Source organism: Staurois parvus, unplaced genomic scaffold (genome assembly GCF_062004578.1).
Source record: "Staurois parvus isolate SC_StPar_1 unplaced genomic scaffold, SC_StPar_1.0 ptg000619l, whole genome shotgun sequence".
In the NCBI taxonomy this organism is placed as follows: domain Eukaryota; kingdom Metazoa; phylum Chordata; class Amphibia; order Anura; family Ranidae; genus Staurois; species Staurois parvus.
In genome coordinates, this window is record NW_028318415.1 from 198,292 (window position 1) to 217,773 (window position 19,482).

At 40.4% G+C, this 19,482-nt stretch overlaps 1 long non-coding RNA gene across 2 annotated transcripts in view; it reads right to left on the reverse strand.

Annotated features, from left to right (window-relative positions):
• Positions 1 to 19,482, reverse strand: part of LOC149449408 (uncharacterized) — a 543,558-nt gene that overhangs the window by 127,431 nt on the left and 396,645 nt on the right. The gene's annotated exons all lie outside the window — the stretch shown is intronic.

A 19,482-nucleotide genomic window follows, 5' to 3' on the forward strand; every position in this document is an offset into this window, starting at 1 on the left:
CAATGTTGAGGGCAATTTACCGCATGTTGTTATAGGTAAAGTTCTACATTAAAGTTCCACAAAAAATGTTTATTTCACAGGCTAACTGAAATTAAAGATGTATTTTATATAAGACAGTGCAGGGGCAATGATGATGTGCGGGTGCCATAACCAAGTTTATTGATTGATTTCAGTGGTTTAGTAGACTGTGCTTGAAAGCTATCAAACCAAGACTAATAGTTCTGTCATAGCCAGACACAATGCTACCCACTGGCGTCTTGTACTTCTTGCGCAGATCACCTGTTCGGAGCTGCCCACTCTGTGCACTCACATGGATGGGCCATGAATGGGTAAAATATAGGTTTGCTTTAATGAAATAGTAAATTCTTGTTGATAAAATTTAAAAAAATGGCACTCCTATAGGTTTAAATCATAATGTGCTAGTATGCACTGCATATTAGTACATTATGACCGAATTACCTACAAACAGAGCTCTCCAGCTCTGCGCTATCATGCATCTCCCCGGTCTCTTTGCCTGGTCTTCCTTCTGTGTTTCGTATCTTTGGCCGCTTGAATGACCAGGCCAAGGTGGAGTCACATTGCCACAGCACACAGAGCAGGCTGTAAATGTGGCCTGTCAGCGTTTTTTGTAATTCTTGAATTTGCTGCCACTTTAATGTAAATATTAGGGTTCCTACATATGTTAAATGATGTCCAGCCAATAGACCAGTAGCAATAGAAGATAGATGCAAAGACTCAGCATTTACTTGTATAGTTTGTGATCACTCTCCTACTCAATATTCATTGCTGAGCACCTTGTCAAGCTGCTGAAACTGGTTTCCAATTTAAAATGGCAGCAGAGCTTAGAAAAGCTACTGCAGAACCACAGAGGTTAACCTGTGCTTTATTTATTAGGAGCAAATCAACAGGATAACTTTAATTGGGCAGCACAGTGGCTAAATGGTTAGCACTTCCACCTGGCAGTACTAAGGTTGTTGGTTCAAATCCCAACCATGGCACCACCTGCCTGGAGTTTGCATGTTCTCCCTGTGCCTGTATGGGTTTCCTCCGGGTACTCTAGTTTTCACCCAAAAGACATGCTGGTAGGTTAATTGGCTCCTGACTAAATTGGCCCTAGTATGTGTATACATGAATGTAAGTTAGGGACCTTACATTGTACGCCCCGTGAGGGTTAGGGACTGATGTAAATGTACAATACAAATGTAAAGTGCTGCAGAAAATGATGCAATATAAGTACCTGAAATAAATAAAATAACCATACAATTTCAAGCTAATCAAACTTGCATGCTTGCTCTTACAATCTTACAAAGGTGGTGGGGTGGGTGGGCTGCAAAGCATCAGCTGGAAAAAGCTATTCCAACTGACCAACTTTGCTCTGAGCAGGTTCAGTCAAGGTACACCAGGTGGTAAGGAAGTCTACATATATACAAATGTTCCTTGATGTGACCATAAACAACCAGATTGGGCAATCATTCTCTAATGTTTGTAGGCACCTCTACTCATTGATGGCATTTTCTGATCATTTCATTACCTTCTTTCATTTGTTTTTCCCCAGAGAGGAGTGTCCATTATATTGACATAAACAATTACCTGAAAGTTTGCACATGGCTGAGCACAGGGGGAGACGTAACCTCCCTATCGGTATGATTGTGTAAGTATTTCTGTGCTCAAAGGGGTACATTTTTTTGCATGGAAATATGTATTTTTTTTATTGTAGGCCTGTAAATTTTAGGAATAACTCACTGAAATCTATCTGAACAAGAGTCTAGTAAAAATGTTAAAATTTGAAACATGAGCTCATAAATTTTAATTTAATAAATAATGATAAAAAATAATAATATAATAATAATAAATGTAATTCAATAATATAATCAAACCAAAAACAATGAAATTTGAAATATAGCGCCAACTTCGCACATCACTGAGCAAAGTCACAAAATCATTTTCAGTGTCTGATGACGAATTTCCCCACAAATCATTATCGCTCAATTCTACAAGTGGTTCTAATTTACTATGGCTGTATTCTAGCTGGTCTAAAACCGCTTTTGACCTAAAGGGACGCTTTTTGGATACCATGGACATTTCTCAGTTTCCAGGCAGAAAGAACGGTAAAAATGCAGGCAGGGCACAGGACAAAGCACTAGGGACAAAATGTATGTGAAATGCTTTGATACAGTAATGTTTTACTGTGTGATTTTAGTGTATTTAGTAAATGTCACTTTTTCACATTTTTAAATTTCCTGCTGTTCCGTCCCCGTACATCCTGACGTTGCAGGGAACGGAACCCAGAAGACAGATGCCGGCATCGGCCGGAAGACATTGCCAGGGACACTGCAGGAGGGACATTGCGGGAACGCAGGACAAGGTAAGTGCAGAAGAGATCCTGGAGCAACACTGCAATGTATTCCCGTGTAGCTCGGGGTTACCGCTTGTGGTGCTGAAACTTTACCCCGAGCTACACTCAGGAATACCTCCAGGGAGGTTAATAAAACTGGAGAGTGCAAAATCTGGTGCAGCTCTGCATACAAACCAATCAGCTTTCAGGTTCTTTTGTCAAAATTTAATTGGACAAGCTGTAACTGAAGTTAGAAGCTGATTGACTACCAGTGCTGATTGGCACAGCTGTACCAAATTCTGAGTGCTCCAGTTTAAGGGCTCATGTACACTGCAGCTGATAAACTCACATTTAGGAGCTTTTCTGCGTTTTTTTTCAGCAGCCCCCGAATTCTCCCTAATGTATTCCTATGTGTCTTTGTACACATAGTCATTTACCGTCGTTTACAGGCAGTTGAGTTTACAGTCGTTTTTTTTAACGCACCAAACTTGCGTTCAGGAGTAGATTTTATCAGCATTTCAAACGCCAAACGCTTGTAAACGTGGCTAATCACATTTATAAGCGTTTGCGTTTAGAAGCATTTTTTAACTGTTCCATATCCAGATGCTGTCCAGAGCCTTTTTTCATCATCAGAAATGCATGCAAAGCATTTTCCAGGTACTTAAATGGACCTAGCACATCAGCGCAGCCAGTTCCAGGTTTCGCATGAAGGAAAAATTGGTAGAACGTGCTGCATTATGCTCATGATGGGATCCATAGTGAATACAACCAGAAAAGACAGGTCATCTCATCACACACTGGTCTCTCTGCTTCTGCTCTCTCAATTTCTCTCAAAATGTCTGAAATAGTTATTTTTTTACTGTTTTTCAGTGCATTCTGGGCATTTGCGAGGGTCTCCTGAGGTTATCTTTTAAAATCGCTTCTAAACGCAAACACGCATGAACGTGGTATGCAAACACGGCTAAACTGACATTTGTTAACCTACGTTTTCCAGTCAATTTCCATCGTTCAGAAGAGTTTTCTAAACGCCCCGTGTGCATGAGCCCTTAGTAAATTTGTTCTACAGAGTTTTAAATAATTCTGTCAGATATAACTGATGAACTTACAACCCTGGTAAACGTCACTGTGAAAAAAAAGGGATACATGTATTGGTTTATTTAGAGCTGCGAACAACTACTTCAGTTCAGCAAGTGCATGGGCAATGTTTTTATTAAAGCAGTTCTATTTCAGCACCTCCTGGACATGTCTGGGCGTAGCTCTGTCAGTGAACTTTTACTCATGCAGATCACACTCTATTAGATTTGCCGTTCCTAACCTTCCCCCAGTACCTGCGTGCAGCCGTTCACCATGACCCAAAATAATGTTCGTGCCAAAGAGGATGGAGGGACGTTTTCAAAGTCAGCTGAAAGTAAAACCACACTCTCTCCACTTCAAACAACCAAAATAAACTCTTAAAAAGCAACTGATTTATTTTTTTAAGGGTTAGCACATATAATTTTGCTGTGTGGGAGGTGACAGGAATAAATGAAGTATGATTCAAAACCACTATCCGTTCATGAACAAAAAACACTAATTTTACTGATAATGTGTTTATATATTTCCAGTATACTTGAAGCATATCATATTTTTTTAAAATGTCAAATTGAACAGATTAGATCTTAATCAAGGTACTGCAATAAAATTAACTCCCGCAATGTGTTCCAGAGACGATGCTGTTTCTAAGCAAAAAAAGAAACGTGCTAGAAGGTTGTGATGAAAGCTGCTATTCCATGACAAATATGGCACAAACTAAGTGAATGAGGTCAGCGTTACTTCCCATTCATTGTGTGTATTAAATCAGGGAAAAGCTCCTTCTACTGGAGAGTTTCCCTTTTACTTTAGCTTTGAGTGCCGTAGACGTTTAGGACTGAATATTGACAGGATCGTTTGATAATCAGCCTGTATATGGAACTACTAAAAATACACTGAGTATTTACTGTCAACAGAAAAAGCTACCAAGAAGCTCAGTGTTCAGGAAAAAGGTTTACAAGGGTATTTACCCACTTGCCCTCCTGAGGATTTACCCCCCTTCCTGACCAGGCCATTTTTTGCGTTATGGCACTGCGTTATTTTAACTGACAGTTGCACGGTTATTCAACGCTGCACCCAAATGAAATGTATGTCCTTTTTTCCTACGAATTGAGCTTTCTTTTGGTGGTATTTGATTGCAGGTGCATTTTTTCTTTTTTGCCCTATAAAAAAAAAGCCCAACATTTTTGAGAAAACAAAATTTTTTTTACTTTTTGCTGTTAAACATGTCCAGTTAAAAAAATTTAAAAAATCAAAATTCGTCATAAATTTAGGCCAAAATGTATTCTGCTACATGTCTTTGCTAAAAAAAATCCCAATACGTGTAAATTAATTGGTTCACGTGAAAGTTATAGCATTTAAAATGGCGGTATATATACTGGAATTTTTTTTTTACTAGTAATGGTGGCGATCAGCAACTTATAGCAGGACTGCGGTGGGCATTCTGACACTGCGGGAAACTGACTTGGTGTCACTGACATCCCCAGTGACATCAATACAGTGATCAGTGCTAAAAAAAGCACTGACACTGTAGTAATGGCACTGGGCAGGAAGGGGTTAACATGAGGTGTGCTCAAAGGGTTAACTATGTGCAGGGAGTGGGGAAGCCGTGTAAGTGTGCTTCACTGTAAGCACACTGCCCTGTGTGTCCGAGCCAACAGGGAGGAGGACTGTTAGTAAACAAAGCAGCCCTCCTCCCCGTTGGAGATCCTCAGTAATCACCAGGCGCTGGCGGGGAATCACCGGGCGGGACCCGGTGACTGACAGCAGCAGCCGTGAACCATGGCACGGGTAGGGCATGCGCGTGGCTTGCACACGCCCCTTACCCAGAAATGCAAAATCACACACACACACACATATATATATATATATATATATATATATATATATATATATATATATATATGTATTTCTACTATAGGGCAGCGGGGAAGCGGTTAAAGTGGTTGTAAACTCTTACATATACCCAGTGAAGTGACTGGCCTCAGGTGATACACAATAGATTAAACAAATCCTCCTATATAAGTTGTGCCTGTCTATCTGCAGTCTTCTCTTCTCTAAATCAATTCAAAGTGCTAAAGTGTAAAGTGTGAATTTATAAACCTTGTCTGGGAATTCAGAAAAAAAAGGGGCAGAGCTGAAATTACACAGTGCAGAGCACAGTGCGAAGAGCTCTGAGAGTTGATTGGAGGGAAGGGACACACCCTCCTCCACACAGCATACAGGAACAGCTGAGGCAGTCAATCTGCTGGAGGTCCCTCCCCTGTCACCATTTTTCTCTTGGTGTCAGGAAAACTTGTCAGAAGTGATTCATGCTGATAGCAGATAAACAAAGCAGCAGAGAAATTACACCAAGTGCTCTTAAATGAGACAAGTACACACTATAGAGGGATATGCTTTGTTCATATTTCATGTCTGAGATTTACAAACGCTTTAAGGTTGCAATTGACAAAATGATTGGGTGCTCCCTAGTAGGCTGCTAAATGCAAACCTACCAGGAATTTCAAACCCTAAACCCAAACTAGTGTGAAGTTGGCAGCATTTTAGCACTTCTGTCCACTACCCTAATCCCAATTACTGCTCACTTTAAAATATTGATGCTTTCTGGTATGGACTACCCATAACACTCCCCGTGCCCTTCCACAATTCAGTGCTGGAGTCCTAAGTGGCGTAAGGTGAGGATACACCAACATTGTACAAGACTTAATACTGGATATTGTTGGTGTTAGCCATCAATCTTTTGCAGGGTGGACAGCGGCAGCACTAAGTGTATACGTAGGCACCAGACGATGCTTGTTTTACAATGTGGGGGGAAAAGGGAAGTCTGTAACTATATTGTAAAGTCAATATGCAACTATACACTGCAGCAAGAGTGAAGAAAGAGAGGAAGATCTGTAAGTCACCCCTCACTCATTAGGCAGTGATGTATACTGCAATTTGAACTTGCGTTATTAAGTTCTGTATACAGCAGGAATTTCTAAGAAATCTGCTAAGATCAGCCAAACGTGAAAGAGATTGTACAGATCCATCTGTTGCTTTAAGTAAAAAAATATATTGTATAATAAAAAATATTCTGTATTTTATGCAGTATTTCACATTTACCTAGCTAAAAAATGAAAAATATTTTAGGAAATTGTATTTTTTAAAACATAATAAAGAAAATATACAAAACACTTTACAGTCGCTTTAAACAGGGAGATGACATGAAAGAAGAAACAACAGCAAGGCATATGAGTATTCATTCCAATAGAGAAGAGACCACGAAGATAGATTACTGCTGATACTGAAATCCAAGGGAATTGAAAAACTAACCAGTTATATTGAATCTCAATTACAACTTGGAATGTCTCAATTTACTCAAAATTTACCATACACATTTGATGCTTGCAGGAATACGCACAACTATGATACCGTGCATAGTGATAGTTCACTAACAAACGTGGCTTACTAAAAAAAAAAGCACACACAGTGTGCACACAGGTGGTGGCCTATCTAAAATTAAAACAGGATTTTCTCTGATGTTTTTGGTTATCTTACATCTATTAACTACAGTATATTGCATATGGAGCAATATTACAATGTGAAGTATGTACTGATATCATTAAAGATGACTGTAAAAAATAATGGTCTATTACAGTGCCCATACTGAAATGCTTAGGCCATGTCAAGCAAGCATGCAATTGCTTGTTGTAATATTTGATATCACAAATTTATAAATTGGTAAACTTAGTTGTAAAACTGATTAATACAATCATAATTGATAACTTGGAGAGGTTGGTGTACAGTTTTTTGGATCTGCTTCTTTTTCTAATGCATGGGCCTTTAACACCTTACAACCCGGTCACATCAAAGCTGATTTTGAAATCGTGTTAATTACAGTGAAGTCGCATGATTTCAAAATCGGTGACCTGACGATTTCAGTTGCGATTTGCAAGACATCTGACACAGATGTCTATCGCAACAAAAGTAGTGCATACACTACTTTAGAAATCGGTGCGGATCCGACCAAGTCAGACCCGCACAGATTTAAGCACTCTAATAGCGGACAATAGGGTGCGAATTGGCATGCGATTTGCAAGTCGAATGGCATGCAAATCGCACGGCAAGTCGCACCCGATGTGACCGGGGGCTTAGTGAGCAATTGTAGTCTTTGTCATATTATTGGTTTACTACATAGATTTTATCTATTCCTATAAGGCACAAAATCATAATGATTTCAGTGTTCAATGTACAGTGCAAATACAGACAACACATGCACTGAACACGAGTTTACACAGATCAGTTAATGGATCTCACTGATTGCGCAAAGGTCCACACAATAATGCAAACCCATAAAAGTCCTAGTTATTTTTAAAGTGATTTTTTCCTGCTCTTGTATATTCCCTTTTTGTAAATCAGCCACAATATATAGACCAACAGTTGCATTAGAAAATTTGCTAATAAAATACATTAAATTGGCATTTTGTTTTATTTCAAGGTCTCAAATAAGATGACCAAGGGCAAATATATAAATTGTTGATGCACAGCACATGGCATGTTGTAGAACAAGCATGTTATTTAAAGGCTACATGCAAATGGAAAGGACTAAATGACTACTCTTATGACAAAGCAGCCAACACATTTCTTCTTTGTGGACACAGGGACATACTGAGCTGATGTCATAAACCACATCAAGCTGCTTGCTACTGATGGCTGCAAAACATCCCCGCTATGGAAAGCAAGAAACTCACTCTGCCGTCTGCCTTATAAAAAGAAAAAAAGGGCCTACTTTGAAAGACAAAACTATGCTGCTGTCTGCTGATAAAGGCCTCTCTTATGACCTTATTTCACCCTTCTTTGCTTTGGCCAAACTTTAAGCTTTGACAATTAAATTGTGGATTCCTGCACATTTTTATTAGCATAGGTAAAGGTGAATCTGATTTCTGATTAAGTTTATAATATCTTCCAGCTTTACTTTCAAATCGATAGGGACCCTGTCTTCTGAATATATATGACATAATAAAACTTTATAGCTCGATTGGTGTATCTATATTCTAGGTAGCATGTTTGAGAAGAGAGTTTAGAAAATAAAACTTTATAGAACAGAGAAATGCCACCAGATAGGAGGATGGCAAAACAGCTGAACTAATGAAAATCTTCAAAACTTTTTTCTGCTTATACAACTCGTTAAACCCTTCACACATAGAAGTGGCTGGTTGATCTACACACAGTTTTTTTTATGTCTTGCCCTGTTTGCCTGGACTGTAACTTTAACAACTATAATTTATTTTAGAAAAATGTTCTAAATAATTAATCTGGTCCCCAGACATAGTTATTTAGTGCTTTTCTATTGTGTTGTATTGGCAGCCCATAAGTATGAGAGAGTTTTCTCCCCTCTACACACACCAGCTGCAAGGTGTCACTGAGTCACCCAGTGTTTGACAACTCTGTAATTTTTCATTATTATTATTATTATTATAATACAGGATTTATATAGTACCAACAGTTTGCACAGCTTTTTACAATATAAAGGGACACAGTACAGTTACAATACAATAAAATACAAGAGGGTTAAGAGGGCCCTGGTCATAAGAGCTTACAATCTAATAGGGTGGGGAAAGTGGTACAGAAGGTATTAACAATGAGGGATGAGCTTATAGAACAATTAAAAGTTCAAGTGATTGTAAAGCTGTATTTTTTTAAATCAAATAATAAACATGTCATACTTACCTGCCTTGATCCTCCTCTTCTAGGGTCCCCTTGATGGCACTCTTGGCTCCTCGTTCCCTCCAAGTACCCCCATAGGAAGTCTCTTCCTCTGAGGCCACTTGAGCGTGCTCATTTCAAAGTTCCATTCAGACACATAGTCTGGTTAGGCCCCGCCCCCCACTCTCTGCTCACAGGCCAGTGGCTCCCTCTGCTCTCAGCCAAGCTTGTGAGAGAGGAGAGATGGGGAGAAGAGCTGCTGCAGATATGCACAGTGCTGGATTGAATTCAGGCCCAGGTATGTATTTAGAAGGGGGCTACGGGGAAGCTACAATTTAACGTTTTTTTACTTAATGCAGTGAATGCTTTAAGATTAAAAAAAACTTTTACATTTACAACCCATTTCAGTTGTTTAGTGAAAGTGGGATAGGCTTACCTGAAGAGTTTCCAGGGATCACCTAAAGATGGCCAGAGTAGGAGATGGTGTCAGGGCTCTGTCCTCGGCAGAGGTGTTCGGAGACCTGGCACCCCTGCCAGTACCTTGCATGGCCGCAGAAGTTCGCATCGGCTTAAATTTGGCAGCAAACAGCCTTTATAAGAAAGCCCTGCACTACTCTCAGCTGCTGGTTGATCTCTGGCTCCCCAGTACCTTGTTCCTGTGCCTGTGCTACTCTACTGTGAACTGTGATTTCCTGTTCCTGTGCTACTGTGATCTGTGATTTCCTGTTACCAACTTGGCTTGCCCCTGGACCTGTCTTCTCTGCTTAAACCCTGACCTGACCTCAGCTTGGCTAACGGATATTCTCTCTTGCTCCTCTGTGTATGACCTCGGCTTGGCTAACGGATATTCTCTCTTACTACTATGTGTATGACCTCGGCTATCCCATCTAACTACGTCTGCTCTGATCTTCACCCGGTACCAGACCTTGACTTTGAACCAGCTATCCAGTAATCCTCTGTTCCCCGGAAAGGCTTGCATACCTCGTAGAGGTGCCACCTGTCTGCAGACCTCATCTCAGTGCATCAGCTGTGCTCCTGGGTGGACCACCAACAAGCACTCCTACTGGCGACCTGTGCCACTTTGGGCCTGACTCCTGCTGTCCCACTCTCAGGGGAGTCTGGAACTTAGCGGCAAGGGAAGCCCTCTCTCCATTGGCCTCTCACACCAGGTACGTGACAGATGGACAGATTGAGGCAGAGAGTTCCATAAGACAGGAGGGGCTCTGGAGAAGTCCTGGAGAAGAGCATGAGAGGAGAAAACAAGAGAGCTAGCAAGCAGGAGGTCTTGAAAGGAGCAGAGAGGACAGTTTGGATGATATTTTGAGACAAGATAGGTGATGTTGTTCAGGGCAGAGTTGTGAATTGCTTTGTATGTTGTTAGTATTTTAAATTTAATTCACTGGACAATTGGAAACCAGTGGAGTGTTTGGCAGAGAGGGGTGGCAGACAATTAGTGGGCAGTATGGTAGATGAGTCTAGCAGCAGCAATCATGATAGACTGAAGAGGGGATAGCCTGCAGAGAGGCAGGCCTAAGAGAAGGAAGTTTCAACAGTCAAGGAGAGAAAACAAGGGAGTGAATGAGTAGGTTTGTGGTTTCATTACTTAAAAAGGGGTGAATTTTAGAGAATGCTATGGAGGTGAAGTCTACAAGCTTTTGACGGTGATTAGATATGGGGCTGAAAGGATAGGCCAGAATCTAGGATTACACCTAGTAACCTAGCGTAAAGGGAGGGACTAATAGTTGAATTATTGGTTTTTAGGAAAAGTCAGGGAGAAGGGCAGTGTGTGTGTGGGGGGGGGGGGATTATAAGCTTGTTTGCTTGGTTTTGGATATGTCAGTTAGTATTGTATTGCGAGAGGAGACTGAAGGAGTGATATGGGGAGTGGAGAGATAAATTTCGATGTCATCAGCGTAGAGATGGTTTTGGAAGCTGTGAGAAGTTATCAAGTGACCAAAAGATGTAGTGTAGATAAAGAAGAGCATGGGTCCAGGAACAGATCCTTGAGGGACTCCTCTTGAAAAAGGAAGTGGAGAGGAGGAGACAGAGTTGTAGGTAACACTGAATGAAGGGACGCTGTGACATACAGAGAACTAAGAGCAGAATCTTGGAGGCTAATGGAGTGGAGTTTATTGAGGAGGAGCAAGTGGTCAACAGTATCAAAGGCTGCAGAAAGGTTTAATTAATAAAATTAATTATTAATAAGAGTATAGAGTAGTGGCCATTGGTCTTAGCAGTTTGTAAATCATTAGTACGTTTAGTAGGGCAATTTCTGTGGAGTGCTGCGAGCAAAAGCCAGACTGTAAGGTCGCTTTCACACTGAGGAGTTTTTGTGTTAAAAAAAGCACAAAAAGCTTGTGAAAAATGCTTCCCTATGTATATCTATGTATGTTTTCACACTGGGGTGTTGCGCTTCTGTTGCAGTTTAAAAAATCCTGCTTGCAACATTTTTGGATCATGTTTGTTCAGTTTAAAAAAACGCACCAAAAACACCTCTTTCCAATGAAATAAATGGAAAATGCCTCAAATTTGCAGTTTTTAAGTTACTTGTCCTTAAAAAAATGCACCGAAAGCACAGCAAAGACATGGCAAAAACTCATATGCGTTTTTGCAGCAGATCAGTGTGAAAGTAGCCTAAGGGGTCAAGAAGGTTGTTTTCTGTAAGGTAGTAGAGGTATAGTGTTCTAAACGTTTTGAGGTAAATGGGAGCAAGGAGATAGATCTTTGGTTTTCTAGTTGATGGGGTCCATAGAGGACTTTTCAGGTATGGGGATGATCTGTGCATGCTTTAGAGGTGAGGATAAGGTTCCAGTAGAGCAGGAGAGATTGCAGATGTAAGTGAGAGAGCATAGGATAGAAGAAGAGGGTGACCTTAGTAGGTGCAATGGAACATTATCCAGGGGTCAACTGAGGTGGGAATCTGAGAAAAGGTTGGTAGCCTCTTAAGTAGTAGCCAGTTCAAAAGAGGACAGTATTGAATGTGCTCTTAGACAGGGTGTGTTAAGTGGTGAAGATAACTATACAGTGGAGTCCTCACAAATTGCATCTTTCTTGTTTTAGAAGTGATTGGCAATGTCTTGGACAGTGAGTCAGTAGGTGGAGGTGGTGGGGAACAAAGTAGACAGTTTGATTACAACAGACATACTTTAACCAGCAGGGCAGTTTGGCAACTGCACAGGCCACACTAAATGAGTATTCACAAGTAGTCTTGTTGATAATGGAGCCTAATAGTTGATATTCTAAACATTCTCATGGACACTTAGGAAGACAAGTGACTCCTTATTTTAAAGCAGACAGTCTCCTCTTTCATGTAGATAATTCTAACATTTCTTTATTACATACTGGAAACTCAACTGCAAACATAAATCCTAGACAAAGCTCTAAGACTTGCTGAGCCCTGACTGGACTTTGACCTTTGTTCACACTTGGAAATCTATAGTTCATTTACAGTAAGCACACAGTATTACAGAAATATTTAACAGAATGTAACTTGTTTTTTAACAAAAATTGCATATTTGTACTTGATTGTGTTTCATTTTGGATGGTTGTATTTTATATAGAGATTTGTAATTGCTTCCTCAAGTGTTCATTTGTGTATCATAAAAAATGGTTTGCACCCCTACCTAAAGGATAAATTCCCCTTTAGGAATATGTTACATGTCCCACCCGCTTACAGGCTCTTGAAACCAAAAATAATAAATGCACATTTTTTTACCTGCAAAAAATATGCATTTATTATCTTTAGTCAAAAGGTAAACTTATTCTTTAAAAGGAGGACTCCACATCTGTCTAATTTCTGGGTAAACTTTAGTAAGTCCTCAATCTTTCCGATACAGTTCCACCAGACCTGGTGTCCCAATTGAAAGCCAATTTTTCCTCTTCCTGAAAGACGTAAATTCTCCCCTATTTAGGTACTCATAGTTCCCCAGATTTGCACCTTCTTTATTTTTGTAATTGTGCAAATTTATTGCAGTCTATAGATGGGGATCTTAGAAAGTGGCAGAACTTGGCTCTCACTTGGTTGGGCCATATTAATGTACTAAAAATTAAAATAATGCCAATAATCCTCTACCACCTCTACACTGTACCCATCTCTCTGCCAAAGGCATTTTTTTAAAATGTTTACGTACATTGTTTACAACATTTGTTTGGCTGGACACACTAACTTGATAAACCACTTGATTTTGTGTAGGCGCAAAGAAGACGGAGGCCTCTGGCTCCCTGACACAGGTATATTATCATGCCATGGCATTGGCACCAACACTCCTCCTATAAATTGTGGGCGTCTTGAAAAAGACCTTAGCAGACCATAATTTAGCGGGGGTGCCATGGATCCACCCACAGCTAGAGGCTTATCCTTTTAGGCTTCACCATTTACCCTAGCCTTAAAAATATGGGATAGAGTGAACAGAAGCGGTGATCTTGAACCCCCTCAACTTCCCGTATGGTACCCTTAGGGGGCTTCCCCTGGTTTGAACCAGATGAGGGAGTGTTATTTTTCCAAACTTGGGACATGGCTTATCTTATCTCTAGAGCAGCTTAGGTGGGCCTATGGGGGTTCCCTTTGGATACACAAAGTCATAGGCAATTGTATGACTTTTTTTGTAAATTGTGCCCCAAACTTTGCACCTCAGACTCGCTGACCGAGTTCAAAAAGATGTGGGAACACAAAGATGGCACCACCCACCTGCTAACTAAAATGTACAAACTTTTGCTGAGCGCGCAATCTCAAGCTATCCCATATTTTGTTTGTGCATGAGAAACAGAACTGGGACTTAGTTTCACAGAGCCCCAGTTGCAGAAAATTACCAAACTTTCTCACATTTCTTCCATCGGCACCAGAACCCAGGAATCCGGCTATAAGTCCCTCTCCCTTTGGTACAGGTCACCCCAACGTTTGGCAAAAATTTTCCCACAAACGGATTCTAAGTGCACATGTGTTGGAGAAGATGCCCTCAGGATGGCACCTACTTGCACATATGGTGGAGTTGCCCTATGATATAAAAGTTCTGGCAAGAAATCTCACCCTGGATTCAAAAAACTACACTCAAACCTACAGAATTCACTCCCCTTCAATATTTATTCCATGCCTCTCCCTCCTCTCTGAAATCATATAAACAAAGTGTCACTCTGCATCTTTTGAACGCTGACAAAAGTCTTATTCCTAGATATTGGAAGCAAAGTCGCTGTTCCACACTTAGGAAATGGCAGAGGAAGGTACAGAGGATCATGGAGGCAGAGAGGTGGGTTTATTTGAGTAAACATAAGGAGAAACAGTTCTCGACATAGTCTAGTTGGATGTATTACTCCCTGGAAATTGACAAACTCATTTAACTACATATGCCACACTGATACTTTATATCTGGTCAAGAATGTATGCTGCAATGCCAGCGGAAACTTTTTCCCCTTTTTTTGGTTTACACCTGCTAAAGCTGTTAACATTGTCATCCACAAGGCCATATAGAGAGGTTATACTTCCGGCATGGTTTGTCAGTTCATACTAACAAGGTTGTAATTTTTTTTTGTTTCTATTTTATTTTATTTTGTGTCTGATTCTGCTTTTGTTTTTAATCAGTCAGTCTGACCTTAATCTCAACCACGGCACCTTCATACTCATACTTCATACCTAATCTCAACCACGTCACCTCATACTTACTTTATTTATACTCATATAGAGACAGGTGTTACCTGCGTTTTTGAACACAGACAGGCCTTTTTTTTTGGATTATACAAAAAAAAAGAGGACTCCATTAAATATAAAAGGTGTGGTCAATGGACAATACGCTGAAACAGGCATGAAAACTACGTATGGTGTGAACTAGGCCTTATAACTACACCAGAACTTATTTGAAATGGTCAATATCAGAATCAATTACAGAAATCACAAGCCCCTAATTTCTTCATTTCCATCCCAAAACTCATATGGATAATCTCAAACACGCCAAGATCTCCCCTCAGCCGATAGACTTTTTGAACTGAATTTGCCACTACTCTTAAAGGCTATAATACTAGACTTGCAAAAAAGGACCATGAACTCCTACATGTGGTTTGGGGGTAATGCCAATCTGAAAATGAATAACCTTAACTGTTTACCTATTCCCGACATTCCCAATACCAATTGCAAATCTGTTCCTAAACACTATACATATAGGATGCATGACTAGCAAAGACCCATTTCAAATCTTTTAAAATTCACCCTAAGGGTTGTACCCAAAACTGGCCTCATCTCCCCACAGATTTCTAGGCAATATCACCCAGGGTATTAACCTACTCTTTATGATTTTCTATGTACTAAAGAACGTATCCTGTGGCATCCTTTGTTTCAAACATACAACAATAAAATTTTTTTAATAAATCTGTTTATTAAAGTTTTGTAACATTTTGGTCAGTTACAACCAGCACAAACAGCCCACAATAAACATTTGCGTGTCCCACGCAGGGGTGACCAGTACATTTGCCAAAAGAGAAAAGCATGTAGAGGGACCCGCAAAAGCACAACAATGTGGTACACAATAACATGTAGGCATAAGTAGACAATATAGAAAAATGCCAAGGTGGGGACACTTAACAGTGGAGATGTCCCAGGTCAAATAAGAGACACACAGTAAAGTATGAGCAAGGGTAAGTACTTTAGACAGTCATTTCCATGGCAGTGGAAGAGTTAACTAACCATTTGGACCACAACCTGTCATTTTAGGGCAACCTCTGTGGGTGTAGGTGTCCTTATATAGTGGTAAGCTGTTATTTATAATTGCTTCCAAAATAGAAGTGATGGAGGGAAGGATTGTCTCCATTTTAGTGTGATAGCCTTCCTAGCATAAAAGAGGAGCAGACTGACAAGGGTACACTTGGCTACCATAGGGATTTTGTCCTCTACTAGGCCTCATAAACTAATTTCCATAGTGGGTTGTAGCGGGGTCGATAGTACACCCTTGATCAGAATCGAAACCTTTGCACAAAACCCAGTAATAGCTGGGCACATCCAGAAGATATGTGAAAAATCTCCAGTGGAGTGGTCACATTGCCAGTATTCCTGAGAAAGTGAAGACTGCAACTTATGAAGTCTGTAGCGAGTGTAGTAATGGACAATAGACAATCTTGAGTTGTGTGAGCCTACCCTATAGAGAAACTAGAGTTCAAAAAGGGAGATCTCAGAAATTAGCCTAGTCATTGTTATCTAAGTTTGGGATATCCCTTTTCCAATGGGTCTGGAGTCCCTCCAGAGCTGGCATGGATACAAAGAGAAGGTGGGAATAAATGTGAGATGTAGGTTTTGTGTCACAGTCTGTGCGGAGGACCGTCCCCAAGTCTGGTTGAATTAGTTTTAGGGAAGAGTGTGGAAATTGGCTATGGAAAGGATAGGACAGTTGCATGTAGCAAAATATATAAGTTGTGGGGACATTGTAGTTAGTTTGAAGGTGGGGCAGTAGAATTACAGATTGACCAGTTGTGATTTGTGACAGGGTCCTAATGCCATATTTCGTCCATGCATTAGGTTCTGAAAGCATACATAAAAGGTATGGTAGGGTTCAACCACAGGGGAATGTTGGGGGAGATGGCCAGTTTCAGATAATGCTCACATCTAAAGTTGGCTTTCCAAGCCCGCAGGGTGGCCAGCATAGGGAATGTGAGGAGGTAAGGGGCTTGCAGGCCTCTGAGAAGAAGACACTTGAGGGCTTCTAAAGATTGGACCAGTTAGTGAAGTCAGGGTTTAGCAACCAGGCATCCGTAACCAACTGTGTGGCCCGAAAATATTTATAGCAGTCAGGAAATGCTAGCCAGCCTTGTGATCTCAGGCACATTAAACTGGAGAGCTTATATCTTGGGAATTGTGGGTCCTAAAGGAATTAGGAGAGTATTTTATTGAGATGGATGAAGGACTGGGTGATCCAAACTGGGGAGTGTCTAAATAGGTAGGTAAGTTTGGGGAGGGCTTTCATTTTGATTAAATGTATGCATCCCAATAGGGATAGAGGTAAGGTATCCTATGCTTTCAACCTAAGCTTAACATCTTGGACAACTGGGGACAGGTTAAGGGGGAGGGGGGAGAATCAGAGGCTTGCTGAGGCATTATGACCCCTAAGTATTTAAAGTATTTTAACTGGTTAACCCAGTGTAGCGGGGGGGTGGGGGGGGGGGTGGAGCAGGCAGCAGGGTTGATAGGGAAAAGCAATGTTTTAGATCAGGTCACTCTCCAGCAACCATAGAAAAGGAGCATGTAGGGCACTCTGTAGAGATGGACCATCAAACATACAACTTTTTGATATGCCCCCCAGACCAACATTCTCCATCTTTTCTTTTCAAAAAGGAAAGATATGAATGCTAACCTCTCCTGAACAAAGATAATTTATTGTACTTTGCACATTGTTCCTCTATCTTGACCAGATTTCAAAATCCTAATGGCAAAGACTCCCATTTGTACTACATATATACAGTGGGGATCGAACGTTTGGGCACCCCAGCTAAAAATTTGTATTAATGTGCATAAAGAAGCCAAGGAAAGATGGAAAAATCTCCAAAAGGCATCAAATTACAGATTAGACATTCTTATAATATGTCAACAAAAGTTAGATTTTATTTCCATCATTTACACTTTCAAAATAACAGAAAACTAAAAAATGGCGTCTGCAAAAGTTTGGGCACCCTGCAGAGTTAATATCTTGTACTACCCCCTTTGGCAAGTATCACAGCTTGTAAACGCTTTTTGTAGCCAGCCAAGAGTCTTTCAATTCTTGTTTGAGGTATCTTTGCCCATTCTTCCTTACAAAAGTCTTCCAGTTCTTTGAGATTTCTGGGCTGTCTGTCACGCACTGCTCTTTTAAGGTCTATCCATAGATTTTCAATTATGTTGAGGTCAGGAGATTTTGAAGGCCATGGCAAAACCTTCAGTTTACGCCTCTTGATGTAATCCCCCGTGGATTTCAAGGTGTGTTTAGGATCATTATCCATTTGTTGAAGCCATCCTCTCTTTAATTTCAGCTTTTTCACAGATGGCATCAAGTTACCATCCAAAATTTTCTATGGGCTAGCGGATGTAAACGGATGATTAGCCGTTTATATCTGTTAATTACCGTAGCAGTTAACATCTGTTTTTTTGAACGGAAGAAAATCTTATTTTTCTTCTGTTAAAAAAAACCCAGAACAGACAAAAAAATAGATGTAAATGGACGTAAATGGATGTAAATGACGAAAAACGTATGTAAACGGATGTAAAATTGATGTAAAAGGATGAAAAACAGATGAAAAAGTGATGGAAAGTGATGGAAAAGTGATGGAAAAGTGATGTGACTGAACCGATGAAAAAAACTGAATGCCCGTGTGAAAGGGGCCTAACAATTTTAACAAGAAAGGGATGAAGAAGAAATCAGTGTGCTCCTGTTCTGTCAATCACAGGCTGGAGTGGGTCAGCTAGTTGTATTGCTTAGCTGCAGAGGACAACACAGAGATCTCCAATCTAGCCATGCTGTGTGGCAGGTGTCTAGATCTCAAAATTGCAAATCAATTTGGTAGTTCCATGCTTTTAGTTATTTGCCTGGAGTTCAGACTTAAAGCAGAGTTCCAGCCTTTTTTTTTCTCCCCTGAAAGACAATGGTCTCCCTCTTCACAGTCCATTTTGGCAATATATATGTAGATTTTTTCTCCCTAAATACCTTTTATTGATAATTTCTGTCTCCACTTCCGGTCCCGGCCGCCTAGGTGATTACATCATGAGGCATTCCCTAGGACTTCTGGGATATCGGCGTCATCTATTCCATCTATCCCAGCAGTCCTAGGGAATGCCTAATACAAAAATCTTGCGTTATGAGACTGGAAGTAACGCGATCGCGGGGATTTCTTCACACTGCGCAGGTGCGAGATCGCTCCTTCTTTACACTGCGCAGGAGCGAAAACAGGAAGTGCATGCTGGGTAACCAGCTGCACAATTTCCCAGAAGAATGTCTGAGTGGGCTTCAGGTGCCCACACTTAAGATGACAGCATTCACAATATGAGGGTGCAGTAAGTAATTTTATTTTTTATAAGGAAAGCAAAGGATTACAAGTACAGGTGATCTCAACTTGCATTGCCTAAGCTGCCAATCTCACGTGGGTGCCTTTAGAAAAAAATTATTAAACAGCTGGAACTCCATTTTAACTTTGTAGTTATTCCTTTTCAGAAGCCTTATCACTGACATTAAAATATTTATGCAAAAAGTTGTGGAAAATAATATTATAACTTCTAGATATCACATAGACAGCATATTCGCATAACGCAGTAAATATTTAATATACAAGAATAAAGCCACAATCGTTGTCAAGAGGAATATGAGAAGCTTGCGGCAGGCACTGCTGCTTTAATATTTCACTTAATTTTGCTGTCTAATACCTATCAGTGTCATGTTTGCGTTGGCTCCCAA